Source organism: Neolamprologus multifasciatus, chromosome 5 (assembly GCF_963576455.1).
Source record: "Neolamprologus multifasciatus chromosome 5, fNeoMul1.2, whole genome shotgun sequence".
NCBI lineage: Eukaryota > Metazoa > Chordata > Actinopteri > Cichliformes > Cichlidae > Neolamprologus > Neolamprologus multifasciatus.
Window position 1 is genome coordinate 24395390 of NC_140443.1, and position 22008 is coordinate 24417397.

Here is a 22008-nt window from a genome sequence, read left to right on the forward strand (position 1 = left end):
TTCATTGTATTTGTTAGAAATAATTTTACTTTAATTGCGGGATTTTCTTTTGAAACTTAGTGGAGCGAAAGTAATGTTCAGCACGGACTTTTTAGTGACACATAGCAAGTAAAGCATGTACCACGGGTTTTGCTGTATCACTTCAAGCTGGACTCAAGTTTATAAAAAATGTTTAAGTATTGTGATTAAGTTAAATCCAATTTATTAACCTACCTTTTTGAGATGAAGTGCAGCTGCGAAGAGCACTATGGCAACAATGAGGTGTCTTTATGGTATCTCTGAGTTTCCATGAAACCATGATAAAATGTATTTGTGTTTCTACACTTTTATTTGCTGGGTTTATTTTGATAACAGTGTTATTGCAAACCATGTCACATGATGGTTTAAGTTATTTAATTTCACTAAATATGTGAGAAAAGCTAGAGTAGCATTATATTTTTATGTTTAAGATATGGTGATGTTTCTAAATATAACTGACTTCATTTTAATTAGTTCTCACGATGACAAAAATGAGCTATCCTTTTGGGTAACTTAGAATAAATGATCTGTAAACAAAAAACTTGTCTGCATGGTGGCTGATGGTAGCAACAGCGACTCGTGAGATAATTAACAATTAAAAAATACATCTTTATTTGTACAGTCAGTGGGGAATGAGGCCATTGTTCTTTTCAGTTTCATGTCTGGAAGAGAAGTGTTTCTTTCTCTATCCCACAAGCACCACTGTAAGCCTGTGTGCTGCATAGAGCTGATTGGAGGACCTGTGTCTGTCTGAATTTAGATCAATTGTGTTAATACAGTATGCCAAAATGAAAAAATAACTTCAAATTCAGATATTTGAGGTTGTGCTGAAAATAATGATACCAAACAAGGCAAGATGAACAGTTTTTAAAGGTGAAATATAGAGGTCAAATCAAAAGTAGTCAAAAACGTCAAATTATACCCTGTACCCCAGAGGGTTAACACACCCCGGGAACCAGTTCAACTTATTGCCAGCTATTTGGACCAAGCTTTTACAATGGTTGTATAAGGACTGAATGGCCTGTAGCAATGCGACAGAAACCCCATACTACGGAAGCACCTCTCACAGGGCACCCCAAGGGACACGGTCTAATGCCTTCTTCAAGTCCACAAAACACATGTAGATTGGTTGGGAAAACTCCCATGCCTCCTCCTGTATCTCCTGTATCTGACATTCGACTAATGGACAGACTCTCCTTTTAAGCGCCCTGGCACAAACCTTCTGGGGGAGACTGAGGAGTATGATTCCCCTATAGTTGGAGCACATCCTCTGGTCCCCTTTCTTGAAGATGGAAACCACCACACTGGTCTACAAATCCAGAGGTACCCCCTCGATCTCCACATAATGTTGCAGAGGCATGTCAACTAAGACAGTCCTACAACATCCAGAGCTTTCAGGAACTCAGAGCAAAACTTCTCCACCCCAGGGGCCCTGCCACCAAGGAGATGTTTAACTGCTTCAGTTACCTGAGTTGTCAGGTAAGATGAGTTGTCTCCCTCAACCCCAGACTCTACTTTCTCAACGACAGACGTGTCAGTGGGATTAAGGAGGTCCTCAAAGTATTCCTTCCACTGCCCGACAATGTCCAAGTCAGCAGCGCTCTGCCCGCACTATGCAGACTGCAGGTAGAGCACCGCTTTCCCCTCCTGAGTAGCTTGACAGTTTCCATGGCCTCTCCGTACTCCTCTCACATTCGAGTTTTTGCTTGAGCCACGAGTCCAGTTCCACTTTGCCTGTCACGACCTACCTTCCAAGTCCCACAAGCTAACCAAGCCAGATTTTTTCTTCATCCTGATGGTTAACTTTACCTCTGGTTCTGGTCACCATCTAGTTCGGGGTTACCACCATGACAGGCACCAACCACCTTGCAGCCGCAGCTCAGTGCAGCTTCTTCAGCAATGGAGGTGCTGAACATTTGGACTCAATGTCCCCAATCTCCCTTGGAAGGCTGTCGAAACTCTGACGGAGGTGGGAGTTGAAGATCTCGTGGATTGGGGCCTTAACCCGACTATACTTTTAGGCGCGCCAGGTCTGTCCAGCATCCTCATCCACAACAGCCCTTCTGCGGTCTATAGTGTCCTGGTGCCACGTACACTTATGGGCACCCTTATGTTTGAACATGGTGTTTGTTATGGACAAACTGTGGTTTGCACAGAAGTTCAACAACAGTACACCACTTGGGTTCACATCTGGCAGACCATTCCTCTCAATCACACCCCTCCACATCTAATTGCCATTGCCTACATGAGCACTGAAGTGTCCTAGTAGGACCACAGGTGGAGTACCCTCAACCAATTTGCCCAGGGACTCCAGAAAGAAAGCCAGATACTCTGAAACATTTGGTGCATAAGTTCAGACGACAGTCAGGACCTGTTCCCGTACCCGAAGGTGCAGGGAGCAAACCCTCTCTTCCACTGGGAAAAACCCAACCGTTCAGGCAGATACGAGGATACCCACTCCAGCCCGCTGCTTCTCACCAAGGGAGTGTACTCTAGACTGAAAAAGAGTCCAGACCCTCACCTGGAGATTCGTTCCAGAGCTTGGGCTCTGGAACAAGTCTCCAGGAGGTGAGCCCAACTCTATCTCCATTGAGGTGAGCCCAACTATGTCCACCTGGTACCTCTTAACCTCACGTACTAACTCATGCTCCTTCCCTACTGGAGAAGTTACACTGCACGTCCCAAATGTTAGTTTCTGTAGCTGGGGATTGGTCTGCCAAGGTCTCTGCCTCTAGCCCCTGCCCAACACATTGCACCTGATACCTATGGTGTGTCCTGTGGGCCGTTGGCCTACAGGAGGTTTGGTCCATGTCCTTTTTTCAGGCTGTGCCCTGCAATGCCCCATAGACTAAGGCCTGCCCACCAGACCATCATGCACCCTCCCAGGCATGGCTCCAGGGCGGGGCCCCAGTAATCCTATTCTGGGCAGGGTGAAGGGTTCCCTCAATCTTCTGCTCATAGGGGCTTTTGGATCGCTCCTTGTGTGGTTCCTCACCCAGGACCAATTTGCCGTGTGAGACCCTACCAGGGGACAAAAAGCCCCAGACAACATAGTGCCTGGCATCCCTGGGACACACAGACAATTCCATCACGATAAGATAGTGATTCACACAGGGGGCTGAAAAACTATTGTGTCCTAAATGTTATGCAGCCATCTGCCGCCAGATGATGCATCATTGTTGAGAAACACCACAAATCTGTTAATCTAGGCCTCACATTTTTGTTAACACTATTAGAATGAGATTGCCGATACAAGGGGCAGAAGGGAACTTTCTGATAAAATTGGATGGCTTTATTTTTTCCATTAAACCATTACATTTTCTCAAATCTAACTTAAAAAGTGACCACCAATGGCCAGTTTTGGTAAGGACAGAGACTTTCAGGCAACAGGACTAGAGGCCAGCAACGGTGGTGCAGACCCTGGGTTGACAGCGGTGACGCAGACCCTGGGCGAGAGTGGTGGAGACTCTGGGGTGACAGGACTGGAGGTTGCCAACAGCAGCAGCAGAGATGGGGACCCTTGGGAGGCTTGGCAGGAGGCCAGCTACACGCTACACTGATGAACCTATTAGCAGACGGTGCAGAGAAGTCTATCAGAGATGGAGCAGATGGTGTGGGAACCTCTGGTGGAGATAGCGCAGGAGCAGATGCTGCGGAATAGGACGGCTGGGACGTTTTGGCTCAGTACCCAGCTGATGCAGAAGGCTGCATATTTTTGCAGTGGAGAGTGCACTGAGACCTACGACTCAGTCTGAGGGCAAACCAGGATAGGAGCAGTAAGTCTCACAATCTCAGAGCTTGGAGGACAGATATCTGTTTTTTGGTTTTTTGGAACACTTCTCTGGAATGTTGACAGTCTTAGAATTCACAGAGGTGGAAATCAAACCCTCTGTTTCAATTTATAGGAGAAGGCTGAGGCAGGGGCAAGTTCATCTTTTTCAGCACACAATCCAACCTGAAAATAGGCTTGTGAGGAGTGAACTGGCTGCAAAGGCAAAGAGGAGCAGGTCTGCTGTAATGGAGACATGGAAGGACACATCTGCTGTAGGTGACTGAGAGCTGTAGAGAGCTGTCAGATTGCGAGACAACCAAGAGGCCAGGAATTCCAAGTCTTTAATTCGGGTGCCCATGCCAAACAGTTCAAAACATATTTTTGTTCTTAGCTGGGTGCTAACAAAATAGTGTTGGGAAACACACAGGTTGTGAAGGAAAGGAAACTATCAAAGACAACACCCTGCAGGTGACTCCAGTACAGGTCTATAGCATGGATTAAGCTCTGGCAATAATCCCAAAGAGCAAATATTTCCTCAGAAAAAAAATTTGAGTCCACTGGGTCCATTATGTGGTCATGTTTTTCTGTCACTTTGTGTCAATGAGTAAAACATTCTGCGAGGCACAACACAACCATGAGGGAGAACACAACACAGGTGGGAATACAGCTGACACTAATCTGACTGACAAGAAAGGGGAAGCAATACTAAACATAATACACATAAAGCATAACACTATCACAATAAAACAGGAAGTAACAAACACAGAGGCCAGGACTAAGACACATGGGGTTGACACTGGGAATGGGAAGAAACAGACTGACATGGGTACATGAGAGGGTAGACTGGCAGACACAGAGAGGAGACTAGGACAGCATGGATGTGAAGGGAACAAACAAGAGCAACAATAAATATAGAATTTAAAATACGAATAAAGAAGACTCAGAGACTAGTGTAACGGAAGCTCTAGAAACAGTAATATAGAGCTACAGCATAAGTTCATAACAACAAAAAAAACCCAAAACTGGGTTGAACACCCAGGACCATGACATATCTGTTGTCATTGTTTCTTAGTTTTATACTAGTTGGTTAGTCTAATTGTTTTTCCTCATGTAGTTGATTAAGAAATTAGTTGCCAGTAACATCCCTAGTCTTGACCCTACAATATAAAGTGCTTGAGGCAACTTTTGTTTTGATTTCGCACTTTATAAATAAAACTGAATTGTAATATGTTGCTTTTTTCTTCTCAATTTCTAAAGCTTTCTAGTTTTCACACGTCATATTCACTATACCAACACATGCACCCAACAGGCCACCCCTAACACTGCCAAGCGGGGAGGAGAGCAGGCAGGTCTTCCTACACCCCTGGCTGATAATCCGTCGCCAATCTGGCTACATCCTGAGTTTGTTGCAGACTAAGGGGGGCATCTAAGTGTCTGCCGTTCAGAGTGTGGTGTTGATGTGGATGGATGTGTGTCTTTGTGAGTGTACCCCGCCTCTTGCCCTATGGTAGACTCCAGCCCGCCCGCTACCATAGGGCAAGTGGCAGAGGATGGAACTTGAATTGACATTACTAAATAAATCCCGGGAGAAATCAAATCAAATTTGATGCAGACTGGTCTAATGGTATGGGCTCAAATTATGGTCATAAATATTTTGTACTTGTAAATCTGTTTTGTATGTGTAAAAATAATTTGTGTGTGTGTAAAAAAGATTTGTATGCGTAAAAAGAATTTGTGTTTGTGTAAAAAAGATTTGTATGTGTAAAAAGAATTTGTGTGTGCGTAAAAAAAAGATTTGTGTTTTAACTTAGCCAAAAAATACATGTGAAACTCTGCACTCAAGTTTCAAGTTTCAAGTTACAAGTATGAATTTTGACCCTATTTTTCTTCCTTTCAGCTGATTGGTTAATATCATGTCAATCACAAATTTAACAATCCAGTCAGAAAACAGATGGGTTTGACTGTCGGAGGGGCGCTTTTTTGAACTGCAGGTCCTTGAAGGGTAATACAGTTTGAAGCTGGAGGATCTCTATATAAATATCCGATAGAAGCTAGGTCCCCTATCTGTGCCGCGTCGTCTGTTATCATTCCTGTCACTCTAGCGACACGTCATGATTCATAGTTTTTCAGTCTCTGTTCTGGTCATGTTCATAGTAATCTGCTCCTGTCATGTTTTCATAGTCTTTCATGTACCAGTCCAGAATTCTGTTCTTTGCTTTTTCATGTCGTGTTCATAGTTCATAGTTACAGTTCAAGTCAGAGTCTTAGTTTGTCTTAGTCTTTAGTTGTTTCCCAGTTTAGGCACTTTGTTTAGGTTATTGCCATAGTTTATGTTTGGTTATTTTTGCTTTACTGTTTACCGGCCCTAATAAAGGCTCACTTTGAGTTCAGTAAACATTTTGCCTCGTTCGTCTGTGTCCACACCTGGGTCCTTCAAAGTTTGAAGTTTAATACTTATTATACTTATTACTTATTATTTCTCAGGATGATAACTGTGATTTCTGTGATACAGTTAACTTCATGCATTGATAAGCAGGGGTTACAACAGAAGGATATCCACATTTGACAAGGAAAAAATTCTGAGTTGAAAGACACTCCAAAGAAATTTCAAACCAACTGCCACAATGATTCTATTGTAGGAAAAGGAAGAATGAAACGTACAACACTACAAGCGTGACTGTCCATTAGTGCTTTTGTTACCTACTGATGACCCAGTTTCTGGCTCCTGCACTGGGGTTGATGTACACACAGCTGTGGGTCACTGTGGGTTATGTGTAAGCTTTGTGTTAGCAATGAAAATAAAAAGCCAATGTTATGACTTCTGTCCTAAACACACTTTTTACTTTACCATGACCCTCTACTTCTTTTACCTAATATAAATATTACCCCATATCTCCACTCATCAAAAATTGTAGCTCCTTCTGCTGAATTAACTGAAATTGCCTGATTGCAATCCAAATTTGGAGGAAAAAAGCAAAATTGTTTGACTTTTTCTTTCTACCCGCCAGGTGTACAAATAACTTGGAAATCAAGTTGTTGGTTACAGTCTGTAACCAATAACTTGTTTGAACAGCATGTTGTCATGGTGGTTAGCACTGTTGCCTTACAGCAAGAAGTCCCCGAGCTCCACTCCACCACTTGGCCAGGGTCTTTCTGTGTGGAGTTTGCATGTTCTCCCTGTGTCTGCATGGGTTCTCTCTGGGTGCTCTGGTTTCCTCCCACAGTTCAAGGACATGCAGTTATTGAGTTTATGTGACGGCCAGGTGGCCAGTGCGAGATGTGTGCCCACAGTTGTGAAATTAAACCATCTTTATAATAGAAAAGTTACAAAAAAACAATAAACTCACAATGCTGGCTCAAAACACCCAACACCCTGACAGGTTACGTGAATTGGTGAATCTAAATTGCCCATAGGCGTGAATGTGTGTGCAAACGGTTGTCTGTCTCTGTGTGTTAGTCTTGCCTCAGGCTGGTGACCCATGCAGGGTGTACCCTGCTTCTCACTCTATTACAGCTGGGGTAGGCTCCAGTAACCCTGATAGGTGGAAGAGAGTGGATAGAACGTTACAGAAAAGTGTTATTATAATTATAGTTTAATGACACTTAAAACCACATTACTTTGGAACATGTTACTCTCAACACTGATTATACACCAGGAGTTGTATAAATCAGTTCTAAAAATTAGCTATGTTGTTGATGTAGGTAAAAGAGTTGCCTTAGTCAGGGCCAGAGCACTGAATCACAGACAGTTTGTTGGACTTTTGATTTACTGCCAGGAGAGCACCTCTATTCAGCAATACTACTAAATTGTTACTCTTCTCTAAAAGTGGTCTTTCCACATATAAGAGATATAGAGATATGCTCAGAAGATGTTGATTAGCTTTAGACTTAGATTTTATATGTGGAGAGTAGGGATGGGTATCGTTTAGGTTTTATCTGATACCGGTGCCAAACCGGTACTTTTGAAACGGTGCCTGTGCTTAAACGGTGCTCTAACCGGTGCTTAAAGAATGGAGAACACAAAATTGGTCCAAAAACCTCTCATGTTCAGCTGGTTTTTTGTAAAAAGATAACAATGTTAGCCTTTTCTGCAGCTATAGGGCATATATGGTATCACTCTTGGCTGGAAGCAGTGCTTAAACAATGGAAAAAACACAAACTTTGTCCAAAAACCTCTCATGTTTAGCTGTTTTCCACTTTTTCTTTGGTCATTTTAGCCTTTTTGGCCAGGATGAAGGGAGTATCTGCCATCAAACAAGAAGACAGCCGCATGTAACTACGACGGTGTTTGCTAGTTCACCTTTCATGCATTAATGTAATAACGTGGTTAGCCTACTCAACGTAAATTACACACGAACAACATTAAGCTACTCACGCAGAGAAGAACGGCTGCTGCTGCATCATCATCCTCATCATTTCTGCTACACTGGCAGGACTAGGGGCCAGGACTCTCCTCTTCGGGTTCATGTTGCTAACTCCGGGTTCGATAACAGGCACCACACCCGCAGTAGATGTGCTCGGTGTGAGTTCTCGCAGCAAGCTATCAAATCCGGCGCATTTCTCGGCTTTTAAAAAAAACGCTATGCGTCGCCAGGTGTGTCATCGGATTTGAGGTGTTACCTCCTTTGACAGTATCACAGTAACAGTCACCTTAAAGCACTTGTTGCAGGCTGCTGAGTTTGCATATTCTGCTGTGAAGTACAGCCAGACTTTTGACCGCTTAGCCTTGGGCATTTTTAATCTGTAGCTCTGCTCTAAAAGAACGTACGTACCTGGGCCCGCCTACTATCCTCGGAAACGTAAAATGATTGGCTAGAATCTAAAGTGTATCACAGCTCAGGAAAAAAAAGCACCGAAATAAAGCACTGAAATGTGCGCTGCTTTTCGGTCTGGTTACTACCGTTTATGTCAGAACCGGTGCCATCATGGCACCGGACACCGGTACCCATCCCTAATGGAGAGCAATCAAGAATTGAAGAATAACAAATCCAGATGCAGATTGTATCTCAGTGATAATCACTTGTTTAATGTCCTTTGCATTTCTTCCTTGAACACTGAAAACAAGCTCAATGCAGCCAAGATTTATGTAACTTAAAGAAGTCTGAAATTTTTCAAAAACATGTACATTTTTCTTATAATTCATAAATAGGATTTACTAAATCAGACAACATCCCTATTTAGATTTGATAATATTTCTAGTAGATAAAGGTAGATGGTTAACATTAAAATATTTAAATATTGTATAAATAAATATTGTATAACATTTAAAGACTAGAAATGACTAATGAAACTTCAGCTCCTTCTCAATCCTAAATAAATGGTAAATGGCCTGTATTTGTATAGTGCTTTTACTAGTCCCCTCTAGGGACCCCAAAGCGCTTTACACACCCAGTCATCCACCCATTCACACACTGGTGGAGGCAAGCTACAGTTGTAGCCACAGCTGCCCTGGGGCAGACTGACAGAAGCGAGGCTGCCATATCGCGCCATCGGCCCTTCCGGCCATCACCAGTAGGCGGTAGGTGAAGTGTCTTGCCCAAGGACACAACGACCGAGACTGTCCGAGCTGGGGCTCGGACCGGCAACCTTCCGATTACAAGGTGAACTCCCAACTCTTGAGCCACGATCGCCCGCTAGGCAACAGGATAGGATAAATGGAAGAAAATGGTTAGTTGAATAAAGATGTGGACGTCGACGGTGAAGGCAACAGTGGTCCCCGAGTGGTCACCAAACTCAGAAGTGTCTCTAGGAAGGGCATCTGTTGGGTTTGTGTTTCCACAAGCCCCGCTAATTCTAGAGACGTATTCATCATGAAGAAAAAAAGACAGTCGATCGATCGATTATTTGCGCAAGGGAGGCCTCGTCTGTGTCCACCATGAAAATGACCCCGACTCTGACCTCCTCCTGCTGCCTTTTTATTGAGAGACAGTTCACACAAAACACGTCATAGCAAAGCAACGCCCACTTGGTTCTAAGACAAGGCATTGTATGTATATGTGTGAACTTCTGTAAGAATGTGTGTGTGTGTGTGTGTGTGTGTGTGTGTGTGTGTGTGTGTGTGTGTGTGTGTGTGTGAGACCTCCTGCTGACCAAAGGGTTGTAAACGCAGGAAGCTTACATCAAAAAGCACAAGGATGTGTCTGTAATAAAAGACTACAGCCCCCCACCTAGAACCTCGAGAATCTGGGGGAGAGGACAGTGGAATTTCTTTCATCAGAGTTAAAACAATGTACAAATGGCAAACATAAAAATGACAAACATTTAACAATTTACTCTAACAGCATCTGTGTCCAGAAGAGTGCAGTCCTAGAAACAGGAAAGATGCTGCTCAAGACCCTCAAGCTCCCAGACCCCTGGTAGAGGACCCAGGCTTGAAAGAGACAGACCACCCAAAGGGGCGAGAGAGGAATTCTTTTATATATATTTATATAGCAGAATAGGTCTTTTTATGTTTATTTATTTTATATTTCATAGGATTGATGCTGTTTGCCTATACAGACCCAGTAACTGATATGCTACTTAAAGAATTTATAGGTATTGTCATTATTCAACCATTTTCCTTAGATATGCTTTTTAAACATTTTAATTCAAATTTCCATGAATACATTATCAACTTACTTATTTAAATCACATACTGTAAGACGCAAAAACTGATTACTTCAGCAGAATAGTATCATTGAATCTGTTCACCTTCCATTAGTGTTTCCCAAATTAAACATGATGTTTAAAAGAGTTGCAGAATATGTATCATTCGGAACAGACATTAAAAATACATAGAAGCATTTTCTTTTAGTCTTCTGCTTGTGTCATTGTTAGTAGTCTTTATCATTTCAAATTTCATGAATGTGTACCAATTAAAATGCTTTTGAGCTTTTCAAAACAACAAGTCAATCACTTTGAAATATTTTTCCAGAAATAATTGTTGTAAAAGCTGACCTGAACCAGCTATAAAAGAAAGCATAAATGAATGGATTTAGCATTGAATTTGACAATGTAAGCCAGTTAAGTGTTTCAATAACTGCAATTGGTGTTTCATTATATGTTATAGGCTGAAAGATAATACAAAGAAAGTAAGGAGTCCAACATAAGAGAAAAACTCCTATAACAACAGCTAGAGTCTTGGTGGCCTTTTTCTCCATCTTACTGGCAGTTGCTCCAGACTGTGTGTTCTGACATGTTGTATTCTGGATGCTGTTTACTTGTTTTTGTGCAACAAGAAAAATCTTCAAATAGATACTAAGCATTATTATGACTAGGATATAAAAGGAGAAAATGCATGCGAGAGTGGTTGATATTAGAGCTTCTGATAAACAGCTTGCCTCACATTTTCCTTGTCAATCGTGATGCCAATTTCAATTAGAACAGCAACTCCCCAGATCAACAGAATCATCATACTGACAACACAATCATTTTTGTTAAAGTCATTCATTTCACCAATTCTCATTTCACATGCACTGGCTTAGAATTTAATTTAACTCAAAAAATAAAAATTGAACTGCTTAATGTTTACTGGTGATGGCCAGAGGGGCCGATGCCGCAATATGGCAGCCTCGCTTCTGTGAGTCTGCCCCAGGGCAGCTGTAGCTATAACTGTAGCTTGCCTTCACCAGTGTATGAATGTGAGAGTGAATGAATAGTGGAATTGTAAAGCGCTTTGAGGGGTCCCAAAAAGCGCTATATATATGCAATCCATTATTATTATTATTATTATTTACTGAAGTCCTGTACCACACATGATCAGTCATTAAGTCCTTAGAACAAAGGTGTGTGTTTGGCTCTCAACTCAACCTTAACACAGCTGAAGGAATAAGGTGCCCCATTGTGGTGCTATTCAGTATTCCAGGAAAATAATCTGTTTTACAGGCTGTAACACCATCTGGCCCAGCTCCAATCTTTGTCACATCTCAAATTAAATGAAAAAGTAATCACAGATCCAGATTTTATACGTATAATGTACAATAAGACTACAGGGTTCCAGGTCCAGGGGCTATGAGCTCATTGTATAACCAAAGTGAGAGCTTCTACACAGGCAGAAGCCTGAGCAGGGTACTTCTGATGTCCTTTTCCCTACCTATACTTTTCATTTACCCCTTGAAGGACTCTAACCAGATGCACTGCACCAATCCACCAGTCCAGCTTGCACTCCGTCTTATCACTCAGTAATAAGATTCCAAGATACTTGAACCCTCTAGCTTAAGGCAGCCTCTCTTCCCTAATCCAGTGGGAGTATTCCACTATTTTCTGACAGAGAACCATGGCATCCAATTTGGATGTACTAAATCTCATGCCATCCATTTCACAATTGGCTGCAAACCACTTCAGCGCATGCTGAAAGTCATGCGCTAATAAACCCAAATGAATCACAGCATCCACAAAAAGCAGGGATGCTACTTCTAAAGCAGACCATCCTCAGCCTGGCTACGCCTTGAGATCATGTTCACAAAAATCAGAAGCAGGATCAGAGACATAGGATGACCCTTTTGAAGGCAAACACCAGTTGAAAATCTACTTAACTTTTTGCCAGAGTTGTGCTCTCACATTGGTTATACAATGACCTCATAGCCCCTGGAACTGGAGCCCTATAATCTTGTAGTACATGTAGTAGTAGACCAGGGAATTTGGTAATAAGCACGGAATCTACTTTTCTCCTGTATTCAAGGTTTGATAATTGGCTGCAGTTTTCCTGGAAGGCTGGGCAAGTTTTACTAAGTTGGAAAAATCTAAACCTGAAGAATGAAAAAAATAATACATTCATGAGCAGTGATGGGAATAATGGCATTACAAGTAACTGCGTTACTAACGGTGTTACTTTTTTCAGTAACGAGTAATCTAACTAATTACTATTTCTATCGCTGCAACGCCGTTACCGTTACTAACAATAAAATGTGGTGTGGTCACGTTACTATTTTCAACAGAAGGTTGAATCTGTGTTCACCTTACCGCACCTTATATCAGTTGCAGGGGAGTAGCTGTAAGTAATCTGGGCACTACAGCTTTATGCAGCTGCGCGCTCCTGCGGACAAAAATCACTTTCTGCCCGATGATCATCTGGCAGAAAGTACTATGAGCTCATTGTATAACCAAAGTGAGAGCTTCTACACAGGCAGAAGCCTGAGCAGGGTACTTCTGATGTCCTTTTCCCTACCTATACTTTTCATTTACCCCTTGAAGGACTCTAACCAGATGCACTGCACCAATCCACCAGTCCAGCTTGCACTCCGTCTTATCACTCAGTAATAAGATTCCAAGATACTTGAACCCTCTAGCTTAAGGCAGCCTCTCTTCCCTAATCCAGTGGGAGTATTCCACTATTTTCTGACAGAGAACCATGGCATCCAATTTGGATGTACTAAATCTCATGCCATCCATTTCACAATTGGCTGCAAACCACTTCAGCGCATGCTGAAAGTCATGCGCTAATAAACCCAAATGAATCACAGCATCCACAAAAAGCAGGGATGCTACTTCTAAAGCAGACCATCCTCAGCCTGGCTACGCCTTGAGATCATGTTCACAAAAATCAGAAGCAGGATCAGAGACATAGGATGACCCTTTTGAAGGCAAACACCAGTTGAAAATCTACTTAACTTTTTGCCAGAGTTGTGCTCTCACATTGGTTATACAATGACCTCATAGCCCCTGGAACTGGAGCCCTATAATCTTGTAGTACATGTAGTAGTAGACCAGGGAATTTGGTAATAAGCACGGAATCTACTTTTCTCCTGTATTCAAGGTTTGATAATTGGCTGCAGTTTTCCTGGAAGGCTGGGCAAGTTTTACTAAGTTGGAAAAATCTAAACCTGAAGAATGAAAAAAATAATACATTCATGAGCAGTGATGGGAATAATGGCATTACAAGTAACTGCGTTACTAACGGTGTTACTTTTTTCAGTAACGAGTAATCTAACTAATTACTATTTCTATCGCTGCAACGCCGTTACCGTTACTAACAATAAAATGTGGTGTGGTCACGTTACTATTTTCAACAGAAGGTTGAATCTGTGTTCACCTTACCGCACCTTATATCAGTTGCAGGGGAGTAGCTGTAAGTAATCTGGGCACTACAGCTTTATGCAGCTGCGCGCTCCTGCGGACAAAAATCACTTTCTGCCCGATGATCACTTTTTGGCACAAAAACTGGAGCTAAGTGGGCAAAACAATCGCATGAGTGCTGCTGTTTGACTTAGGACAAATAAAGTAGTCGTGGTAAGCCAATCACATGACCACTTTAAGCAACAAGGTGATATATACCAGTTTTTAAATTGTGTTGATAGGCCAAGTTAAACCAGAGTTTGAACAGAGGCGGTGGTTTACGACACCAACTCTCTGCCATCTATAATCCAGTTTTGAGATCCCTTCCCAGATGCCTTAACGCCCACTCACATCCTGGGCCATCTGACCTCAGGAATTCACATGATAAGGTGGGGCCAGGTTTCACAATGAACTCACCCGAAACTCTGGCTGATTGGGACCCACACCCAGTTCCACACCTTGGCTCAGGCGATTAGAGGATCATCAGGGGGTCCTTTTGTCCTTCTGTGGGGGGACACTCCCACTAGGTTTATATCTGGGACTCTCCACCATTTGACCTTAGAACTGAAGAAGCTTCTCGGATGAGAGGTGAAACGTCTTCAAGTAACTTAAAGAAGTCCAGACACTTTTCTTTGCAAGCTCCTTTGACTACGATGACCTGGATGACTGAGAACCTTCACAGACATATTGCCGTACATTTTGGGAGGAACACCCTTCAACTGGTGCGGGAGTATGAAAGGGAATCAAGGAAACTAGCGGATTATAGGAACCATCTCCGTTTCAACCTAAGATGTAGACAAACCAGAGTTGTTCCTAAGAGCCTGCACCTTGGATCCACTGTCAGGGGATACAGAGCAGACTTGATTCTACAGCGAGCACAAAATCACCTTTTAAGTGAAAGTATAAGACAGGTCCATTTCACTATAGATGCCCTCCAGATCAAGATCAGCCAGACTCTGCAGGAACTGGAAACCCTTCTACCCTCTCCAATCTTAGAAGAGGTTTACAAGTTTGTGGACAAGGCTCAGCGGGCCCAACACTCGAAAGGAAAAGAAAGACAATGCAGGAAATTTCACACCTTGCTTTCAAAAACACACACTCCTCATTCTGAATCTGAACCTACACAACCCATAGAAGAAAACACACCTGAAGACAGTCAGGAGAAATGGGTTAAGAACTTTTCAGACAGGAATCTCACTGAACCTGAAAAGAGAGTATTAGCCAAAGGACTCAATTTTGCCATTTCTCCACAACAGTTGCCCATAGTGGACCTCATCACAGCCACAGAATCTGCCATACGGATTAATAAATTATCACAGACAGAAGCAGAGAAAATCAGGATGAAAGTCTTAGCCACCCTCTCCAGTGCCAAAGTCCGTCCGCCCAACCTCACAATACAGGAAAAGAAGGCCGTCGCTTCCCTGAGCAAAGACCACAACATCACTGTTTTACCAGCTGATAGGGGAAGATGCACCGTGGTCCTAAACACTACAGATTACCATACAAAGATCACAACTCTCCTCAGTGACAACAATACCTACGAAGCCTTAAAGCGAGACCCCACAAGCAGCTACAAAAAGAAAGTTATAGCTTGCCTTCAAGACTTGGAAAAGGACAAAATCATTGACCGCCTTACTTATCACCGCCTTTACCCAGGGGATGCCATACCCCGCATTTACGGACTTCCAAAAATCCACAAGGAAGCTGTCCCACTCAGACCCATAGTCAGTAGCATAAACTCAGCCACTTATAACATTGCAAAACACCTTGCTACCATCCTTGCTCCTCTCGTGGGGAACACCCCACACCACATCAAGAACTCCACCGACTTCACTGACAAGGTCCAGAAACTTACCCTGGATCCAGATGAAACAATGGTGTCCTTTGATGTAGTCTCTCTCTTCACATGCATACCCACCACGGAGGCAGTGGAGACTGTCAGAAAATGACTACAAGAAGACAGCTCCTTGGAGGACAGGACCAACTTCACACCCGATCAGATTTGCACACTGTTAGACCTCTGCCTCACCACTACATATTTCAAATACAACGAAGGCTATTACAGACAAAAACATGGCTGTGCCATGGGCTCCCCCGTGTCACCTATTGCAGCCAACCTTTACATGGAGGAAGTGGAAAGGAAGGCTCTTGGCTCTTTCAAAGGAAGAGTACCCAGCCACTGGTACAGATATGTAGACGACACCTGGGTCAAAATCAAGACACAAGAAGTGGAATCCTTCACTGCGCACATCAACGCTGTGGATAAAAACATCAAGTTCACCAGGGAAGACACAAAGGATGACTGTTTGCCTTTACTGGACTGCGCTGTGCACATTGAAGAGAATGGCAACCTCAACATCGAAGTTTACCAGAAGCCCACACACACGGACCAGTACCTCCTGTTTGACTCCCATCACCCTCTGGAACACAAACTTGGAGTAATTAGGACCCTACACCACCGGGCAGAACATGTTCCCTCTAAGCCTGAAGGGAAAAAGAAGGAACACACACATGTAAAGGAAGCACTCAAAACGTGCAGCTATCCTAAATGGGCATTCTTAAAGTCAGCAAAGAGGCACAGAAAAGAAGATCAGACACCAGCGAGGGAGGATAAGAAGGACAGACGCAACAACATTGTCATCCCCTATGTAGCCGGTGTATCAGAGAAACTCGGGAGGGTTTTCTCCAAGCATGACATCCCAGTGTACTTCAGACCTAGCAACACACTCAGACAAAAACTGGTTCACCCGAAAGACAAAACGCCAAAACACAGACTTAACAATGTGGTGTATGCCGTACAGTGCAGCGAGGAATGCCCAGACCTCTACATTGGAGAGACCAAACAGCCACTTCACAAGCGCATGGCAAAACACAGAAGAGCCACCTCCACAGGACAAGACTCAGCTGTCCATCTGCATCTTAAGGATAAAGGACACTCTTTCGAGGATGCCAATGTTCACATTTTGGACAGAGAGGACAGATGGTTTGAAAGAGGAGTGAAAAAAGCCATCTATGTCCACTGTGAGCGACCATCTTTGAACAGAGGCGGTGGTTTACGACACCAACTCTCTGCCATCTATAATCCAATTTTGAGATCCCTTCCCAGACGCCTTAACGCCCACTCACATCCTGGGCCATCTGACCTCAGGAATTCGCATGATAAGGTGGGGCCAGGTTTCACAATGAACTCACTCGAAACTCTGGCTGATTGGGACCCACACCCAGTTCCACACCTTGGCTCAGGCGATTAGAGGATCATCAGGGGGTCCTTTTGTCCTGTGGAGATACAGAAATTATTTTATTGCTGCCATATAATCTGCATCATTATAACTGCATTGATAACATTCTTTACAGCATTATTTCATCTAATAATATTTCTCACAGTATTGATATTGCATTAAAGTTGTTTAGTGAAGATGTCCATTTGAGGATCCTTCCATTATGTTAACTTTTATTACAAGTACGGTTAGAAGTATTTCATACACATTGCATATTTGTGCTTATTTCGAATTGATGTTCGGTTCATTAAAGGTCTTAAGCTTCACTGGCGTGACTGTCCAGGTGATACATGCTGAGGGAAACTGGAACATAGAAGGATAACTGCAATGCATGCTTACAATACATATAACACATATAATCTAGGAATGTGTCAGGCCTGAGGCCTTAACTCATTTGATGTCTTACTATATTTTACTCTACTTGGCAACAGATGACCAGAATATATAATTAGCCCCAGAGGTCCTGAGGGCTCGAAGTTTATTACCTTGTATGGAAGATGTTATAGAAAAGAGAAGTTCTATGTCTGCTTATAGCTATTAAAGATGTACAAGATATACGATTAACTGTGACTAATGTCTGGAACCTATTTTAATCTGTAATTGACGCCATGGGGGGGCGTGTACCCCACTGCTTTATAAGTATCGACAACATGTATTTTGGTCAGAAGACATATGCTGATGTTTTCTCCGGGCTGTTAATAAACTCATCGTTTGATTGCACTTTACTGGGGCCTCCGTGGTTTGTCTCACTGCTCTACATTGATCGATTTCGCGACAGTCCCTCTGTGGGGGGACACTCCCACTAGGTTTATATCTGGGACTCTCCACCATTTGACCTTAGAACTGAAGAAGCTTCCCGGATGAGAGGTGAAACGTCTTCAAGTAACTTAAAGAAGTCCAGACGCTTTTCTTTGCAAGCTCCTTTGACTACGATGACCTGGATGACTGAGAACCTTCACAGACACTTAAACCAGAGTTATGATAAACAATATATACGCTATGTTTTTTGTCAATAGTTTCGTCACGTTTACTGTTTAAGGAGAGCGCTAGTGAGCACTCTCTGCTTATGACCAAAAAATAACCCCCCCCCCCCACACACACACACACACACAAAAATCCCCAGCCTATTGTGTTGGTGGAAAAATGCATCATGTCAACCAATCAAAAATGATATGGCACATGACATTTGGTTGTTTAGGAACAGGGGGAAGTTTTAGGAGTCATGGTGAGAGAGAGAGAAAGAAAGAAAGAAAGACAGCAGAAAAAGAGAGCGAGCGAGTTTTGAGATTGTGATGTTTAGCATGTTTGGAGTGTGTAGTTAATGTGTTGTCTTGTGTGGCTAGTGTGTAGTCTTGTGGATAGTTTTGTGTTGTGTGTCAGAACAATGAGGCGACTGCTGTCTCCAGGTAGAAAACAGGAGTGATGCACCTGCTGCTGTCAGACCTGCAGGTATCAGTCCTGTGATGTTCTCCTTTATAGTGGACAGAAATATTTGGAGTGGCACAAATAATTTGTGTGGCATCTTATTTAATGCAGAACAGCTGATTGTTATGTAAATAGTTTGAAATTGTTATTAAAAAGGGGTAAAAGGTAAATACATGCAAATAACTTTGTTGTTTGCAAAACTTGTGCATATGATTTTAAAATTGACAATTTATATTTGCATTTAAAGTTATTAAATATGATTCATAAAACATGTTTGTGGTTGTTACTAGAGATGGCACGATACCACTTTTTTATGTCCGATACCGATACCGATATCATAAATTTGGATATCTGCCGATACCGATATGAATCCGATATAGTGTGTTTTTTAATCAATAAAAGTTTTTTTTAATATCTTGCTGCATTTTGTATAAGTTTATACTCAAGTTTAAATAAACAACAACACTAAAGCTATTCTGTTATACCTGTATGTAAAAAATACAACAAAATATTTCATAGTTCAGCAAAACTGATCAATCTAATAAACTTAAACCTGCTCCATCCTCCCTATTCTGGTATTTTAAAGAGTACATAGCAGAAATATTAAGCAACCTAACTAATAGGGTTGCAAACTCCCAGCAAAATAAAAAATAGGGAACCACCCCCCCCACCCTCCAGCTCATGATGCTTAATCGATGTAATCAAATTTAATTTGATGCAGGGGGAAAAATGCACAGAAAGAAATTTTTTTTCAAGAATAATTAAATAGATTCAACATCTTTCTTCAACAGAATTGCAGACTGCACAGATGGTATCTTCCCAAAGGAAAAAGTACTATAGCTTACTAGGGTATATTAGACTTAACAGTTACTATATACAGTAATGGACTTCTATATATTTTACATCAGATTAAAACTTTGGGTGTAAAATTCAGATAATTATTTATTAAAAGCTCGACATTTTAAATGAGAACAAGAAAGAAAAGTATGTCTTTGTGCATATAAAAGGATCCTGGTGTAGAAAGTAATGTTAAATAAATTCTAACAACAGCTTATCAAGCTTAATGGTGCTGCTGTTGTTCAGCCGCTGGTTTCCTCTTTCTGGTGAGAAGTGGGCCAAAAACTAAGAAGAGAGACGGACTCTCGACAGAAAAGCCGATCAGCTGATCATTGATCAGTTTCATGATTGAAGTAGCAGCAAAAAGAGGCAGTCGCTCCATATATCTGTTGTTAAGCTTAAGGTGGGAATGCTTTACAAACATTCAGAGATGAACTTACACACTTGCTTTACTTCTCTCTGGGAAAACTTCCTCATAGATGAAATGCTGGTTTGCTAGCAAGGCTACAAATACACACAGCCGCTGTATCATGTGACGCATACTGCTGCGACGTGCTACGGTTATGAGCCGAGTTACGCCGTGTAGCAAGTTTTGTGAGGTGCTTTTTTGATATTTAATGGATCGGATTACATTTTTTATTTCTCGCCGATATCCGATCCAGTAATTTGGGTCAGTATCGGACCGATACCGATACGTAATATCGGATCGGTCCATCTCTAGTTGTTACAGTAAAAAATACAACTTTTTCTATTTGGTTTTTATGTTTTTTGTCTGATTTTAGATCGATTGTCTTAATACAGTATGTCAAAATGAAAACATAACTGTAAATTCAGACACATGAGGTTGTGCTGAAAAGGATGATACCAAGCAAGGCAAAGTAAATAGTTTTTAAAGGTGAAATGTAGAGGAAATATCAAAAGTAGTTAAAAATGGCCAATTAAACCCCAGACCCCAGAGGGTTAAACATTTTTTTAAAGTAACACAATAGTTACTTTTCAACTAATTAATCACTTTTAGAATCTTGTAATTCAGTTACTAACTCAATTACCTTTTTGAAGAAGTAACCAGTAACTATAATAAATCACTTTTTCAAAGTAACTTGCTTATACTTGCTATAAGATTCTTTATAGAGCTTGTATGGTGGGATAATCTGAAAGAGGCCTCTGTCCCTGATATCCACAAATCCCACATCGTCATCCCACCTGCAGTCTATGGACTTTGCAAAGGATGAAAATGAGGTCACAGAACTATCAAGAACAACTGAGCTTGTTAGGTAAATCCATGGAAGGGCAAGGATCCAAAGGAGACACCTGGACAGGGACTTGAAGCCTGGACCCTCAGATTAAAAGTCTGATGCTCTTCCATCTGAGCTACCCAGGCAACAAGAGTCACATGTTTGTCCTCTGGGCCGCATATTGTCTTTCTTTTCTGTAAAAACGTGATCTCTTATACTCTCATTTTACTGTAGGTACTGGTGAGGATTTGCAGTTAGATATTATTAAATTGTCATTTCACACAAGAGCCAAGGGAAGGATTTGATTCTAGGGGAAACATGGCTAGGCTGTATTATGACATGTGATCACCCAACCTACCAAGCCTTAGTTAAATCAATGGTATAATGAGTGAGGCCTGGGAGCTTCTGGAGGAGGTCCTTCTTCAAATTCCACCTCCACTTGATGGACGTTTGCAAGATGCACCATCTGTGTTTGTTTTCTCATTTGATGGCAATGATCCACGTAGTTGTAGGCCGTATAATGAAGTCCTACCAACAAACCTACCAAGCCCTAGATGGTGACCAAGAGAGCTTCGCCAAAACCCAGGATCGAACTAGGGTCCTTTAGAACTTCAGTCTAACGCTCTCCCAGCTGAGCTATTTCGGCACGTTCTCCAAACGAAAGTGCTCAAAAATTGCATTCTAATGACAGTCAGGTCTACAGCTGGCCAAACTGCACTACAGCTGATCTTCTGAGACAGTAGATCAATGTGAAGTGAACTTTTAAGCTTTGGATTTAACAGTGAACTGTGATGAACTTTGCTCTCTTAAATGTTGTCACACCCAAAGTAAGACAGAAATAAAGTGAAAGTGTAATGTGTCGAGAAACCCAAGGCGGATTTGGTGAGATTGGCATGTCTTAGACACCAGGTTTCGCAAAGGAGCTGAGCTGAGAACCAACTGGCGGTGAGTTGGACCGAGGGGCAGGGAAAGATTCTTTACAGAGCTTGTACGCTGGGATTATCTGAAAGAGGCCTCTGTCCCTGATATCCACAAACCCCACATCGTCATCCCACTTGCAGTCTATGGACTTTGCTAAAGATGACAATGAGGTCACAGAACTATCAAGGATACCTGAGCTTGTTAGGTAAAGCCATGGAAGGGCATGGATCCAAAGGAGACACCTGGACAGGGACTTGAACCCTGGACCCTCAGATTAAAAGTCTGATGCTCTTCCATCTGAGCTACCCAGGCAACAAGAGGCACATGCTTGTCCTCTGGGCCACATATTGTCTTTCTTTTATGTAAAAACATGATCTCTTATCCTCTCATTTTACTGTAGGTACTGTTGAGGATTTGCAGTTAGATATTATTAAATCGTCATTTCAGACAAGAGCCAAGGGAAGGATTTGATTCTAGGGAAACATGGCTA

The 22008-nt window shown here is 42.2% G+C and overlaps 3 non-coding genes and 1 pseudogene across 3 annotated transcripts; all 4 read right to left on the reverse strand.

The window, feature by feature from the left end:
- Nucleotides 1–9122: 9122 nt before the first annotated feature.
- LOC146518767 (trace amine-associated receptor 1-like) lies at nucleotides 9123–11845 on the reverse strand (annotated as a pseudogene).
- An 8825-nt stretch (nucleotides 11846–20670) lies between these two features.
- trnak-uuu (transfer RNA lysine (anticodon UUU)) lies at nucleotides 20671–20743 on the reverse strand. Its single transcript has one exon. It is a non-coding gene; the product is annotated as a tRNA-Lys (tRNA).
- Nucleotides 20744–21170: 427 nt separating this feature from the next.
- trnaf-gaa (transfer RNA phenylalanine (anticodon GAA)) lies at nucleotides 21171–21243 on the reverse strand. Its single transcript has one exon. It is a non-coding gene; the product is annotated as a tRNA-Phe (tRNA).
- A 514-nt stretch (nucleotides 21244–21757) lies between these two features.
- Nucleotides 21758–21830, reverse strand: trnak-uuu (transfer RNA lysine (anticodon UUU)). The gene has a single exon. It is a non-coding gene; the product is annotated as a tRNA-Lys (tRNA).
- Nucleotides 21831–22008: the final 178 nt, after the last annotated feature.